At 45.7% G+C, this 13,580-nt stretch overlaps 1 long non-coding RNA gene across 5 annotated transcripts in view; it reads left to right on the top strand.

The window, feature by feature from the left end:
• Positions 1–12,320, top strand: part of LOC119717247 (uncharacterized) — a 34,977-nt gene extending 22,657 nt beyond the window's left edge. Inside the window, exons 1-3 of one of the 5 annotated variants that reach the window (XR_011809695.1) lie at positions 2,016–5,106; positions 5,991–6,209; positions 7,164–11,562. This is a non-coding gene — a long non-coding RNA (uncharacterized lncRNA). The other 4 variants (XR_011809696.1, XR_011809693.1, XR_011809692.1 and 1 more) reach the window with 4 other exon arrangements.
• Positions 12,321–13,580: the final 1,260 nt, after the last annotated feature.

The following is a 13,580-nucleotide window of genomic DNA, read 5'->3' as shown; positions in this document are numbered from 1 at the left end:
GGACCTGCTGATGCTCTCTGGCTCCACACCCCACTGTGGCAGGGAGGTCCAGAAGGTCACCGCCCTGTCTGTAAGGGATAACTTTCTAAAGTCTGCTTTAAATGGGCCTCCTGCTGGATTCATTGGGTTTTCTGACCTTCGGCTTGTTGTATTGTGAGGCTTTACAAACATCATGTTTTATCTGCTGCCTTGATAGTTTTATAAACCTGGATCAAATTCAGCTTCAGTCTTCTCTCCAAACAGGATAGTGCAAGCCTTTCTAGCCTCTTTTCAGAAGGCTCCATCCCCTCAGCTGTTTTAGCTTCCCTTCCCCAGTTCTGCTCTGTCCTTCAGCCGTGGTGGCTGTACTGCTGTGGGGGCACCAGGATGTTATAAACGTCACCATCATCATTGATGTCTGTCCTCTTCCTGGTGAGACACAACCATCTTCGTGGTTTATGGAGGGTGTCTGCACCTCTATGTATTTTTCGGGACTAATAGCATGGAACTGCAGCTATCAAAACAGCACAAAACTCCCTGAAAAACCTACCATGGGATATATGGATATGGCCATTTATTCTGGTGCTGCTGTTTTTCAAATGGGATAAATAATATTAATAATAAAAAGAAGCTTGAAAGCCTTCCTGAAGCTGTTTATTTTCATTTTTTTCATCGCTGTGGAAAAACTACACTCACCAGGAAAGGGACGAACTCCAAATGGATGCAAGACTGCTAGGCATAATTTGTAATGAGGAATTTTAAGTCTCTGAGAGCTGGACTTCAGCCACACTCTGCAGCTCTCCCTCCTCCTCTGTGCCCCTCCGGGCAGCATAAGGGATCCAGAGAGTTGCTGTGATGACTGGGGACCCTGCGACGAGCTCCTGTTTGTGGACACCAGCTGGGAATCTGCTTCAGATTAATACCAACTTATTTGTCCTCTTAAAATGCTCCTCCAAAAAGGTAGCAGCCAGAAGCAGAACTTGTGGCAATCCCGCTTGGCTGAAAACCTGCCTTGTAGGCCTCAGGAGAGAGGCTCAGGGCTGCCAGACAGAAAGCTGTTGCAGAAGCCACGCGGTTTTCCTGGCCCTCTCCGATGGATTTTTCCACCAGAAAAAAAAGGAGGTTTTGGCCTGGGCTCTGCTTGGCAATCTGCTAGGGACGGGTGAGTGTGATACCCCGTGTGTGAATAGTCCTTCACAAGGAGAATGTGCACGAGTGTTATGAAACCCCTTTGGCTTTGGAGGGTGACATTTGTGCTGTGTAAGGATGGTGGGAATTCATTATGATTTGTTTAATTTTACAGAGTTATCTGTGTCTCAGAGCTTCTCCTGTGTCACGTTCCTGACGGGTCCCCATAAAGGACTGGATGCAATAATTAAAGCAGGGCTATTTTTGAGGATCTCTTTGTTTTCCTGCTGGCCAGGGAGGATCAGCAGTAGCTATTTAACCTCTGTGTTCAATGCCTGTGCTGTGCTTCCATATGCAGACGTGTCTCTTGGTGCTTTTCCACCTCTTGGTGGTTGGCTGGCCAAACACATTCCCATCTTTCTCTTAGACATTTATAAATATGCAGATACACTTCACACCAAGCCTCTCAAGATGCTCACCAAGCATCACACTCTTCCTGTCTTTCTGTAGTCGCCCAAGGAGACTGATGCAGGCTTGCAGTATCGTTTCCTGGGACATATGTGAGTCCTCCACCATCCATGGGGCTGTGAGAAGCAGGGTGAGCAGCTTCGGGGCTCACAGGCAGCAGAGGGAAGACAGCCATATGAAAAAGAAATCGTATGGAAGAGCGTAAAGGAAAAGGAGGTAACCGGTCATGCTGGAGCTAAAGACTGGAAATTAGCTTTCCAGAAAAAACAGTGGAGAGAATCAAAGAGAAATTGAACTCAAACCTCACTTTTTCATAATTAAAATCAACTCTCCTTTTCTTTTTCAACCAGCACTTAATCAGAGGAGTCTTTGTGCACCCCTTTTTTTTTTTTTTTTTTTTTTTTGTAAATGCAAGTTGTGCACTGCATCTTGACCACAAACTATTCCTGTGACAGTGATTTACCTTTCTGGCATTAGTTATGGCCTTTGCATCCATTTCCAGCTCGCTGGGCAGTGAGTTTAGCCTTCCGGCCTTTAGGGAAGAGTCCAGTGAACATGAGGCTTGCTGGTGGCAAACCCAAACGTTTAAAGAAGACAAAATTGGAGAGATTTTGAAAAGGGAGGGAAGTTCTCTGCATTTAGTTTCTGGGCATGAGCTTTTAGGAGTCATGTTATCTAGTCTATCCTCTCAACTTTGAGAGTGCAGGTTTTATGTTCAACCCCAATAGAACCATGTGGCTCCAGAGCTCACCTTAACATGCTGATGGTTAGTAAATCCCAAACGAAACACCAGCGCCTACCTTCTCTCCAGTCCTCAACAACTGTCTGCATGGGCAATTTCATTTACTCACAATCCCTTCTGTGCCTGTATGTTATTGAATCCATATTTTTAAAAGCACTTGAAACTTGAGCTCTGTCCCACTGGCACGTGGGGGCAGTGCTCCCGCTTCCTCAGTCCTCCCGTGGACTTTGCAGTCCATCTCTCTCTAGCTCCTTCCTTTTCATTACAGCCTTCTCTTATTTGTCCCTAGCCTTGCTTTTGTCATCAGCTGTTTTCACCGATTCTATGTTTTGAAAAAGCAAATGCTGTCTGCCTTCAAAAGCTTCGTCACACGGACAGACTCCTGATGACAGAGAAGCTCCTTGCTCGTTCCTGTAATCATGGCATGAAAATCCATAGAGGGCACTAAGAAAAGCAGGGAGTTTGCCTGCTGAGGGTGTTGTGTGTGCTGCAGCGTTTAGGTGTTTTCTCTGACCTTGAGAGACACAATATGCATAATAAGCAAAGCGCAAGCAAGAGGAAGGATGATGTAGTTTTTGTAGATTTAGTCAAAAACCTCCTGCAGAATTAACTACTTCAAATGGTTAGAAAAGCTGACACAATTTAACATCTGTGGATATTTTTTTCCCCTCTGCATATTAACAGAGATAGCAGCGATTGGCCAGGCTTAGCCCAGCCATGTGTGTGTCAACTAAATGCAGAACAGTTGTTATCTCTAGATATTTGCTGAGGATAGGCGTTCCTGAACTGCAGCAAAAGGATGCTGACACAAATGTAGCACGCACGATAGCAAGATGCGAGTTCAAAGGACAGGGCGTTGTGCCCAAGTACGCATATCCAGGGACTTACCATTGACTTGTTTTTTAACTTGGCAATTTGGATCACTAGTCTTTTGCTCCTTTTGGTGAAGAGCTTTGAGATCTCTGCTTTCTACCCTTAAAGTGCATTATTACGAAACAGTCCCCTTAATTGCCCTTTCCACAGGCAGACGTTGGCCTTTTTCCAAAGGCATATTGTATTTGCATTGATCACACTGCTGGCTAATATGACCTTGTCATTAGGAAAACATGAAACGTAAAATATGAGTTACTTGGACTCTAGCATTATTCATTGTTTTATTTTCTGATCTCTGAAAGATATTGCAGAGCCAGCAGGAGGTCTGCGTGAGACCTGCTGACACCATGGAATTCGTGGTACTTTAATTATCCAAATGATCTAAACAAAAGAAGTTAACAGCGGAGTAGCGCATGATTGATTGTGAGCTGCAAACTGCAAAAATGAATTCAGCAGCTGGGGTGTTCACACGAAACCCTCCTGGTGGCTGCTGCAACCTCCCAACACCGCTGTCCTGGACAGGACATCAGATAGGATGTGCTGGATGGAAATAGGGCTGGAAGCATCCACAGAAGATTGTTTCTGTGCTCACAAGCACTTTTTTTTCTCTGTAGCTTTGTTGTAATGAACAATTCAACCGTGGTGGGCATCCTCATGGGTTTTTAGGTCAGTGTCCAGCCAGTAACTGGAATACCTGTGGGACGAGGAGAGGAAGACCAATATAGGATTACAGGGAAATCAGTGTGGAGGGAGACCTGGAGTCTGCACAGAGCTGTGAAACCTGGAGACTCCACAGACTAGAAACACAGCCACAGAACTGGTAGCTCCCAGCAAAACGGTGACAGAGCTGGGGATGCCCATCTGGTGGTAGGAGAACACCAGTGACTATGTGGGACAGCCAGGTGAGATTGAGATCCCTGCACCCCTCTTCCCCCGACCCCCTTGAGTCCTTACAATATCGCATTCACACTGAAGGATCAAGCCCAGCCACGCTGGAAATGTACAGAGCGCAGTGCTTTCTCCCATAACACATTAATTCGTGGCTCTGAGTTCTGGTTTGCCTTGGATGCTAGAAGAATACACTTATTAAAAAAGAAGAAGAAGAAAAAAACAACTTCTTGGCTACATTTGTGGTAGAAAGGTCTGTCAGGGGCCGTTAAGTGGATGCAGACACAGCAGAGCTCCAGAAGTCCTTAAGCTGCAGCTTGCTGAAGAGTGTTGTGGGGACAGCATAACCCCGTGCCTGCCCTTTCTGAAGCACCCTCAGCATGCCTCAGTGGCCCTGAGAGACTGGGTTTTTCTGGCACCCTGCCTGGCCACTCTCACCTCCTTAGGCCTTTGTCCTGAAGGTGGAAAGCAGGTGGGGGTCACAAGGAGACTTTTTCCCCTGGCACTCCGCTACCAGGACTGCTCCTAGGAGGCAGGTCAGGGAGAGTTAGTTTATCTTTGTCGGGGAACATAAAAACAAACATGCCTATGCTGTTAACAGTTTTAGTAAAGCACTCTTCTTTTCTTTCTGGAAATTGTGTTTGGGGAAAGCTACACAGAGCTAATGACTTGAGTGCCTGCGGTGATTGTCCTCATACTCAAAATATGCGAAGTGTTCGACCAAAAATCTCAGAAAACTGCCATAATACAGCACTCGCAACAACACCCTGTGACAGGGGTTGATCTCAGGACTTATTTGTGTATCTTCAGCACATAAAAAATACAATTGTCAAAGTCTGCAGCATTGCCAGTACATGTGACCTTTAGCTCATCTTGCAATACCGAGCATTTTCATTAGCCAGAATTGCTACAATTGGCTTCTGGGGAGAAGCTCCATTTCCTGAAAATAGAAACTAATGGGTGGTCATGAAAACTGAACCAGGGGAGGGGATGGGGAAGAGGAGTCTGAAGCTGACTTGGCAAAGATAGTAAGTACTGGGAGCTGGGAAAACAGAGCTTACAAAAGACCAGGATTCAGAGGCGGAGTTCACTTGGTTAGGAGAGGCAACTAAGAAATTGGCTGGGATGGCTAACAAAATTGTACGAGGTGCCCTAGATTGGAAACAGGGCATTAGCCAGAATATGGTGGGAAGCTGACCACAGGAACACAGGTAAGGTCGGGAGAAGTCTGATCGAGGAGATGGAGAGGAGGAAGAGAAAAGCAAGGACAATCTGGAGAGAAGGGGCAGAGAAAAGCAAAACCAGGTGGAAGTAGGGCAGGAGACTTTTCCCGTAAGCCATCACCTTCCCTAGAAGCTGCACATAAAGCGAAGGTGTCTGAACCTTCCCGTTGCTCCACACTTCGAGGATGAAGGATTGTTACTGCAGTGGGTTGCTCCCGTGGCCCAAGTGACAGAGGTCTGCGTAGGGGACCCTAGTGGCTCGGGTGATGTGTGTCAGTTCGATGCCACGATGTGGAATTTCTGTTTTTCTAACCTGGATAATTACACACTGCGCCCTCTCTGTCCTCCTACAAAAGATCTGAGGGCCAAGACTTCCAAAGTTGGTGATGCCAGGGTTAAGAGTGCCTGCATGCACATGCTGAGGGGCCGCTGTTAATTTAATGATCACACACCACTCCAAAGGACCCGGGCCTCCCCCAGCACACAAGATGGATGGCGTGCACTTAATGAGCAGCTGCTCAGTGTTTTCTGCTCCATTGTTGGGAGCGTGTCTCCACGCTTTATTGACTACATACTATCCGTGCTGAAGGCAATTACTTTCCTCATGAGTTTTCCTGTGCTGCTTATCACTATAGTAACTGCCTGCTTTACAGATACTACCTAATCTCTTTTCTCACTTCCCCTCCGAGGTGGCAGGACCCCACCTGTATTTCACAAACGTGAAGCTGAGGAGCGGAGAGCAGAAGCTGACGAGAAGTCACTGAGTTCAAGTGTCCAGACTGCAGAGGGACTGCACATCCCACGGCACCCAGCAAGTGGACGTGCAGTGACATCGGCCTGTGCCTGCTCTCGCCCACCATGTGGCACGTGTCCCAGATGCACTGCCACAGGCACAAGGAAAGTATCAGGTAATGCAGCAGCACAGTGAACTTAAAGAAAAATAAATTGCCAAATAAATGGGGCAAACCACAGAACAAGCCAGTTCGGTATGTATTAACAATGTGACTGCTCTGCTTGCCTGCAGATTTGTCTTTTTTCTCTTCCCTGTTACGTGTTTTAATTCTTTCTATATTGCACCCCCTGGGGTCAAGACTGTTGGTTTCTGTATTTGCAAAGCACCCTGCATATGCTCTGAGTGATTCAAACAGCCTGTGTGATAGGTAAATACCTATCTCCCTTTAGGAGAGGGGAAAATTAAATACAAGGCCTAATTTTCTTTCTTTCTTTCTTTCTTTCTTTCTTTCTTTCTTTCTTTCTTTCTTTCTTTCTTTCTTTCTTTCTTTCTTTCTTTCTTTCTTTCTTTCTTTCTTTCTTTCTTTCTTTCTTTCTTTCTTTCTTTCTTTCTTTCTTTCTTTCTTTCTTTCTTTCTTAAAAAAGTCACACATATCTACATATCTTTTTGTACAAGAAACCAGGCCATTCATAAGCAGACAGTCCTGCTTATGAGTGGTATAAGGAGTGGACTTCTTGCACACTGATGTGCAGAAGGTGTAAGTAACTAAGCACATTCCTGTTTTGGAGGATATAGGTGTATGTGATTCACTCAAAGTAGCATAGGAAGCCAATCAATCTTGTCACTTAATCAGTATAACAAAAGAAAAAATATGTTTCCCTAAAATAGAAGCAAATCAGTCATGTGAGAGATAAAACCTTAAATTTTGCTGAGAGTCTGTAAGTTCCAATAAGCACCAATCTTTCTCACTTAATTAGTCTCCTTAGGGAGCTACATTGCAGGTGTTTTTCATTATTTCCATCAGAAGTTTAGCAATTTCTCTTCGCATTGCCTCTTTTTGGGACAAATCTCTGCTTTCCAGCTGGGGATCGTTTTGATTCTAAATTGTTTCTCTCTTTATCTCTCCCAGATCATTGGAGCGAAAGGCACTTCCTCCTGTCTGATCCTCCTCATGCATCTTCCTGGAGAAGAAAAAGCAAATGTGGGCTGAGGAAACAGTGCCACTGCCTGAAATCTCCTCTATTTGGATGCATTCCACAAGAACGAAACAGCAACGGAAGTTTTTTGGTATTTTTTTTATCATTAGTAAGAGTGCAGTCCTAGCCAGATGTAAGGAGAAATAAGAGTCCCCCCATTAGAAGGCTTGATGGAACTCCTGAAAGATTATATTAAGCTGTTTTCAAGGGCTTATGTCTTATTTTAGCAAGTCACAATGCACGTGCCCAGCTGTCCCCTACTCACACACCGTAAGGTGGGTCAGATTACTTCGTGTGCCAAAATGGGAGTGACCTACTTGCTACAAAAAATATTTGGGGATGTAGTTACACAGAGCACAGACACAAGCTTTTTGTGGGGTAGTTCTTTAGTTTCTGGAGCACTCAGATGCTATGGTTAGTTTTGACTTTTGCTATTATTCTCTGGCCTTTAGAATAGGCCTTGGACACCTGTGTTGTACACCCATTCATCCCCTTCCAGGATATTTGGGATTTGAACTTTTACTGCAAGATTTGTCATAGGAAATGAGTGGTAAGAAAGAGTGGGTTATAAGAAATGAGTGCTTTCCGCTGATGTGACTGGAAGCTATGTGCCTCAGAGGATGTTACTGCATGCCCTATGTTTCCAGCTATCCAAGCTCCTTTGATGAAGTGGCTTCCAGGATCTGTGGGGCCTGGGGCTGCAGAAAGATTCACAGTGAATTTGAAACATGAACACGACCGCAGCTCTGCAGCCGGGGAAATTCTCTGAGATCCTTCCCCAGGCAGGTGACATTGCTGTGAGGCTGAAAGTGGATGAGTGTGAAACCGATGCAATAATTGTAGCCTGGCTGCTGGCAGTGTTAGTATTCCTTCCTGGCAAGGACAAAGGAAGAAGGTCTGCTCAGTTAGCTCCTCCGGGCTCCGTGGTGGGAGGAGGTCTGGAAGGGGGCTTAGCAGCTTTGTCTGTAGCATGCTGATATTCTAGACAGGAGAGGGGTGGAAGCCATCAACACCTAACTGTGGGTTCCAAGCACATTTTTGCATTTAAAATCCTTTCCTAGCTGGAAAATTCTCTGAGCCATTGATTAATTAAGTTGTATAAATTTACAGAAACGTTAGGCCCTGTTTCCTGAGCCAGGCACTAATATGCTGCCATCAAAATGTTCTTGCCTCCACCACTAGCTTTGCTTCTGTCGACATTCAGGGTGGCATAAATTTGGAGTATCCGCGGACTGGAGCATGGGGAAGGCCCTAAAGGACGCATGTGTCTGTCAGGAAGGCCTGACAGAAGTGGGAATTAAACTCTGGACTTGATTTTGTAGCTTTTCTGGTCTTGGTTTGACCCTTGGTTTTGTCACTTACATGTTTGTCCTCACTGTTACAATACATTTCTCGCTAAAGACCATTCTGGATATAAAGATCTCTTAAAAACCACGTAGGCAATGTTCAGGAAATTTCTGTGTGGTGTTTTCCAGGTTGTCTTATGATATTGTAAAAACAGTAGGAAAACACTGGGTCATTCTGTGGCACTCTTCTTGCACATTGTGCAGGCAATTTGAAGACTGGATACGATATGGGGAGTGTACATGTATGTATGTTCACATGTGTATAAATCCTCTTACGTACATGTTAAGTAGATTAAGTTGATTAGTAACAGAGTGGCAAGATTCTCTTTATTTTTCAAGACCTATTTTATGGGATTTATTTAGGACTGTACCAGCAGCCAGTCTATAGCAGCTAGCTTCCAGTGCAGCCAAATGAGTCATTTCCACCTACACTAAAACATGTCAAAATGGTTCCTACTGTGTGTCTACCTATTAGAAATAAACAGAAAAAAGTTATATTCGTCTCAACTTCTGCAGCTTCTTCTACCTGAGCATCTGAAAGGAGCGTAGCAAGGTAGACCTCCCAGCCCTGCTATGGTGGTAAGGTGTATTATGTACACTGAGATATCCCACATACATTTTTTAGGTGGGGAAAGCAAGGTACAAAATACTTCATTTGCTTCGTGTCACAGAGCAAGCCTGCAGAAAGAGTAAAGCCAGACCCCCCCCTGCTCCCATAGCTAAGCTGTCTACCCACTGGACAATACTGCCACGAATCCCAGCAACTTATTTTTTTTGCTTTATTTCCAGCTGGAAGTAACACAATGGAGGATTTTTCCTTTCTGTTGCTTAGCTACCTCATGACCTTTGGATAGTCTCTCTTATTGGCTGGGCGAATGCATTTCCCTGCAGCCGCCGATGTGGAGTGTCTCAGACCTCCCCCTCGGGCAGGATTTCACCAGCTGCCCTGCCTAGACCATGTGTTTCTCTTCCCATCTTGCTGAAAGAAATTTTGTTATTTTGCCTCTAGCGTATATGGAACAGTGCTAGAAAGAATGCTGGAAAAGCCTTCAAGAATGACATATACTGTATTGATTCATTGTATTACTGAACAGCTCATCGTTAATTAAAACTAGCCTGCTAATTACTGTGATGCTGCTTCTCTGGACCTCCACAGCCTGCAGATCCATGGGCTTGCCTGTTCAAAACAGCTAAAGCTAGAATGGTTCAAACTCTGAACAAAGAGGGATCTGAACTTGGCAACTTGAACGTGTGTCTACTTGATCCATGACCTCATTGCTACTAAAGACGTTTGCTCACAAAAACTTGCACAAGGAGCCTACTTGATGCAGGGGTTTCAACCTTTGATTAAGGCATTTGGCAGTGAAACTTGCAGCCCAGTGGTGTCATGGCATTTCACCACTACTTTAAGGATTTGAGTGCTAAATCTGTGCTTGGTTTTGACTCCTGAAAAAAAGACAGCTATAATAATGAGAGGTGACATTTTTTTAACCTATCAGCTTTTACTGGTCACTTTGATTAGAATAAAATCATCCCTTTGTGTTAATTTTTCCTGTCTCAAATTATTCTGCCAATAATCACTTTTGCTGGAGGTGAAGCAGTCACTGAAATAAGACACAAAAGACAGAGGAGAGACATGCCTTCCCAGGCCATCCTGTACCTTTTATTGAATTATTTAACTCTGGAGAATGAGATCAAATGGACTGCATAAAATCTAAAGCCTTGCATTAGACGCGAGGGTTTTACATACAGTGTAAGGACGGAGTTTACTTTCCTTTGTTGTGGGACCTGAACAAACCTGAGGATGGTGCTTCCCATGTTCAGCCTGCAGTGAACCAGCTGGGAAGCACTGTGGGTAGGTAGGCCTTAAACCCAGCTCCTTGGGTGTCTTCCAGAAGGCATGCTCTTCTGCCTGGGATCCACTGCCTATGACCTCCTCTGAAACAGCTGCAAAGAGGTCACCTTTTTCTTTTCTGAACTGCCACAGGGTGCAGTGGGAGCATCTCCTCTCCCCCTTTCATGCATGCTGCTGAAGGGAGGGCTTCCCCACAATGGTGAGCATCTGGCTTCAATTCTCATCCCAATCACAAGTCCTTAAAATTCAGTCTCTGAGCCCTGGGGAAGGCGTTGTTGCTGTCAGGGTATTTGGTGTTTATCACAAATAGTTCACTTGTGAGCGACTGAGCTTAATTCACAGGCATCTGTACAAACAAGCGAGATCTTCAGATGGCAGGTACTACGGAACTGCGAGTTACATTTAATCATAGAGCTCTCGAGACTCTGCCCTTTGCAGCCTAGAGGCATTCATTAACAACATCCTCGTGTAATACTGAGCTCTTAGTGGAGCATAATGAAGATATCCTCAGGATGAGCGGAAGAAAGAAGCGCTGTATTTTTTCTCATGGGAGAGCACATAGGAACTAGACGTGCAGTTCTAACAGATACTTTCCTTCAAGGAGAGGTGGGTTTGTGTATTTTTTCTATTGCCAAAATGAATTTACCAGAAATTTTAAGAGAGCCTTGTGTTCCTGCTGGTTGGGCTCTCAGGATGTTTTCCTTTCTGTAAGAACGTGCATCCTGCCCCCCAGCTGGTCAGGCCAAAGTCCCACAGACCAGCATCCCTCAGCTCCAGGGAAGCTGAGGTTACATTCAAATCCAGCTCCCGTGCTAGCATCCAGCTCAGGAATGCAGTGTTGGAAAGCCCTCTGCATGAGGATCTCTTTCCCAGCTTTGAATCTGGGATCTCCTATGGACTCTATTCGTACAAATCTGTCTGGTGACCAAAAAGGTCTCTGTATGGCACCTGAATCTGATACCTGCGTGTGGTGCACCGGGGGACGAAGGGGACGTGCAGCCCCTGACTGTTCTCTAACCTCCCTGGGCCAGAAGCCAGGCAGAAGGACAGGGAGCTGGAAGCAATCAGCAACAGAGGAGGGAGAACTAGGCTCCCTTCTCTGTGTGTGCAATGAAAAATGTGGATTTGAAATCAATTTACAGCAAAGTGATTAAAAAAAGGACAGATCTATGCTGCCGCTCGAAGCACGGGCACACCATAGGCAAACACTGCAAGTGCCAGTAGCAGAGCAGCAGTGACAGCACGGACTTCAGCTGCGAACAAAAACCTGCAAGTTATTTTCTTTTTCCTTAATATTCCTCATCCACCCCCTCATCCAAACAAAAGATAAAGGCCGGAAAAGACTCTCGGTTGTAGCATGTTTGCAAATTCTCTTGCTATCACTCATCTTCGCTTCTGTAAACAATTTCTGTGCATTATTAACATTTAAAATACTGTAAACATGGAAAATCACAACTGAAATGTACTGCTCAGGGAACGGGGCCCAAGGACACGTAAATGCCAGTAACTCCTTTGAAGCTGTAGGATCAGCTGGATCAAAAGTTACTGGAGCGAGCTTTCCCCTGGAAGGGAAGCGGCCAGCAGCAGGCAGCAAGGGAGGCTCTGGGAAGTTCTTGACCTTGAGGGGGCTCTGGAAAGCAGTGTATTTACTTGGGCTTTTTCGAGGGGCTCAGTGAACTGAACAGTCGGGATCTTAGTCATCTCTGCGTGGGACTGGCATGTGCTTGCTCTGCGGCAGCCTCCAAAGGCAGAGTCTGCCTGTCTGTCTGCGGAGCAGCGGGGCTGGGAGAGGGTGCATGATGGAGGCACTGCTCCTTCTGCTCCAGATTCGCGTTTCGTTTCTCTCATCCTTGTTTTTTTTTCTGCTAACCTGCAATAAATCATCTTGTCTGGAAGCACGTGTTCCTCCCTTTGCATTTGGAAGCTGCTCCTTCAGTGCTGAGGCATGTAAAGTGATGTGCATGCGAGCGTTATGGATTACTGACGTTCAGGAGATTATTTGTGGTGTTATGGGATACCTGTAGGCACGTTGTCTGAATAGAGACCTGATCTGTCAGTGAATTTAACTGATCATTCTAGATAGGGATGTGGTGAGCGTGGTGGTGACCACTTCCTGGGGTGCAGTAAGGCCTGCCAGCCTCCTGCTTGCCTTGGTATCCCCACCCCTGCACTGCTTTGGACACCCTGCTTTGAGCCTCGGGGAAATATGGTTTTCACAACTGCAGAAAAGTTATTTCAATGGCAATACAGTGTACAGGCAATGCTGTATGTCTGACTTAAGCTCCAGCTTGTCTCACATTTTCTTTCACACTTCTCTAGAGGTTTTTGCTTTGTTTTGTTTTTGAGTTAACAGCACATAATAAATCCCTTTATAACAAAGGTATTTTGACTTAAGGAATAAAAAATATAGTTAGTAGTACGGAGAGGGAGTGTTTCTTAATCCATCACATCCTGCTTATGCATCTTCTGTACCTGCCAGGATACATCTTTCTGGAATGCAAAGAAGAAAGGAGATCTGTGCCTACCTTCACTGGCTGTTTTCACTTCTTTTTTTTTTTATTTATTTTGTAAGTTGGTAAAGGTGAAGCAGTGCCCCTTTGATGCCTGTGACACAGGATGATTTATGATAGCTGTGTAGGGATTAGCTGAATGGGTGGGTTCAGGTGTTATAGATGGGATGTGAACATCTCCAATCCTGGCTGTACGCTTGGCAAGGTTACCTGGCTCAGCCCTTTGTTCTCGTTAGGCAAACAAAATGAGTTTGCTCTGAGTGGGTGGTAGGAGAGTTTTTGGGATGAAGGCTCAACCGTGAGGTCCTGCATGGCTGTCTGTGCGCTCCATGGCACGCCGTGAGAGGAGGGCTGGGCTTGGGGAGGAGCTGAGCACGGCGGCTGCAGGGAGCAGACCAGCCCTGCTGCTAGAGACAGCTTTGGAGCCAGCCCACCAGGCACATACTTGACTGCTGAGAAACGCAGGCCAGAGTGTGATGTCCTTGTGCAGTGAAAACACAGCCGGTTCCTTCCACGGGCTACATCCTGCCTCTCCATGTGCATGTCAGGAGGTTAGGGAGCGGATAGCTGGAACCTTCTGTGCTCTGCAGCCCACCCGCAGCAAGGCCGGATGAGGCCATGATGGACACTCCTGCTGTC

Source organism: Anas platyrhynchos, chromosome 5 (genome assembly GCF_047663525.1).
Source record: "Anas platyrhynchos isolate ZD024472 breed Pekin duck chromosome 5, IASCAAS_PekinDuck_T2T, whole genome shotgun sequence".
In the NCBI taxonomy this organism is placed as follows: Eukaryota; Metazoa; Chordata; class Aves; order Anseriformes; family Anatidae; genus Anas; species Anas platyrhynchos.
Note: the sequence above shows the minus strand (reverse complement) of the source record. Positions and strands in the feature narration are given on the sequence as shown.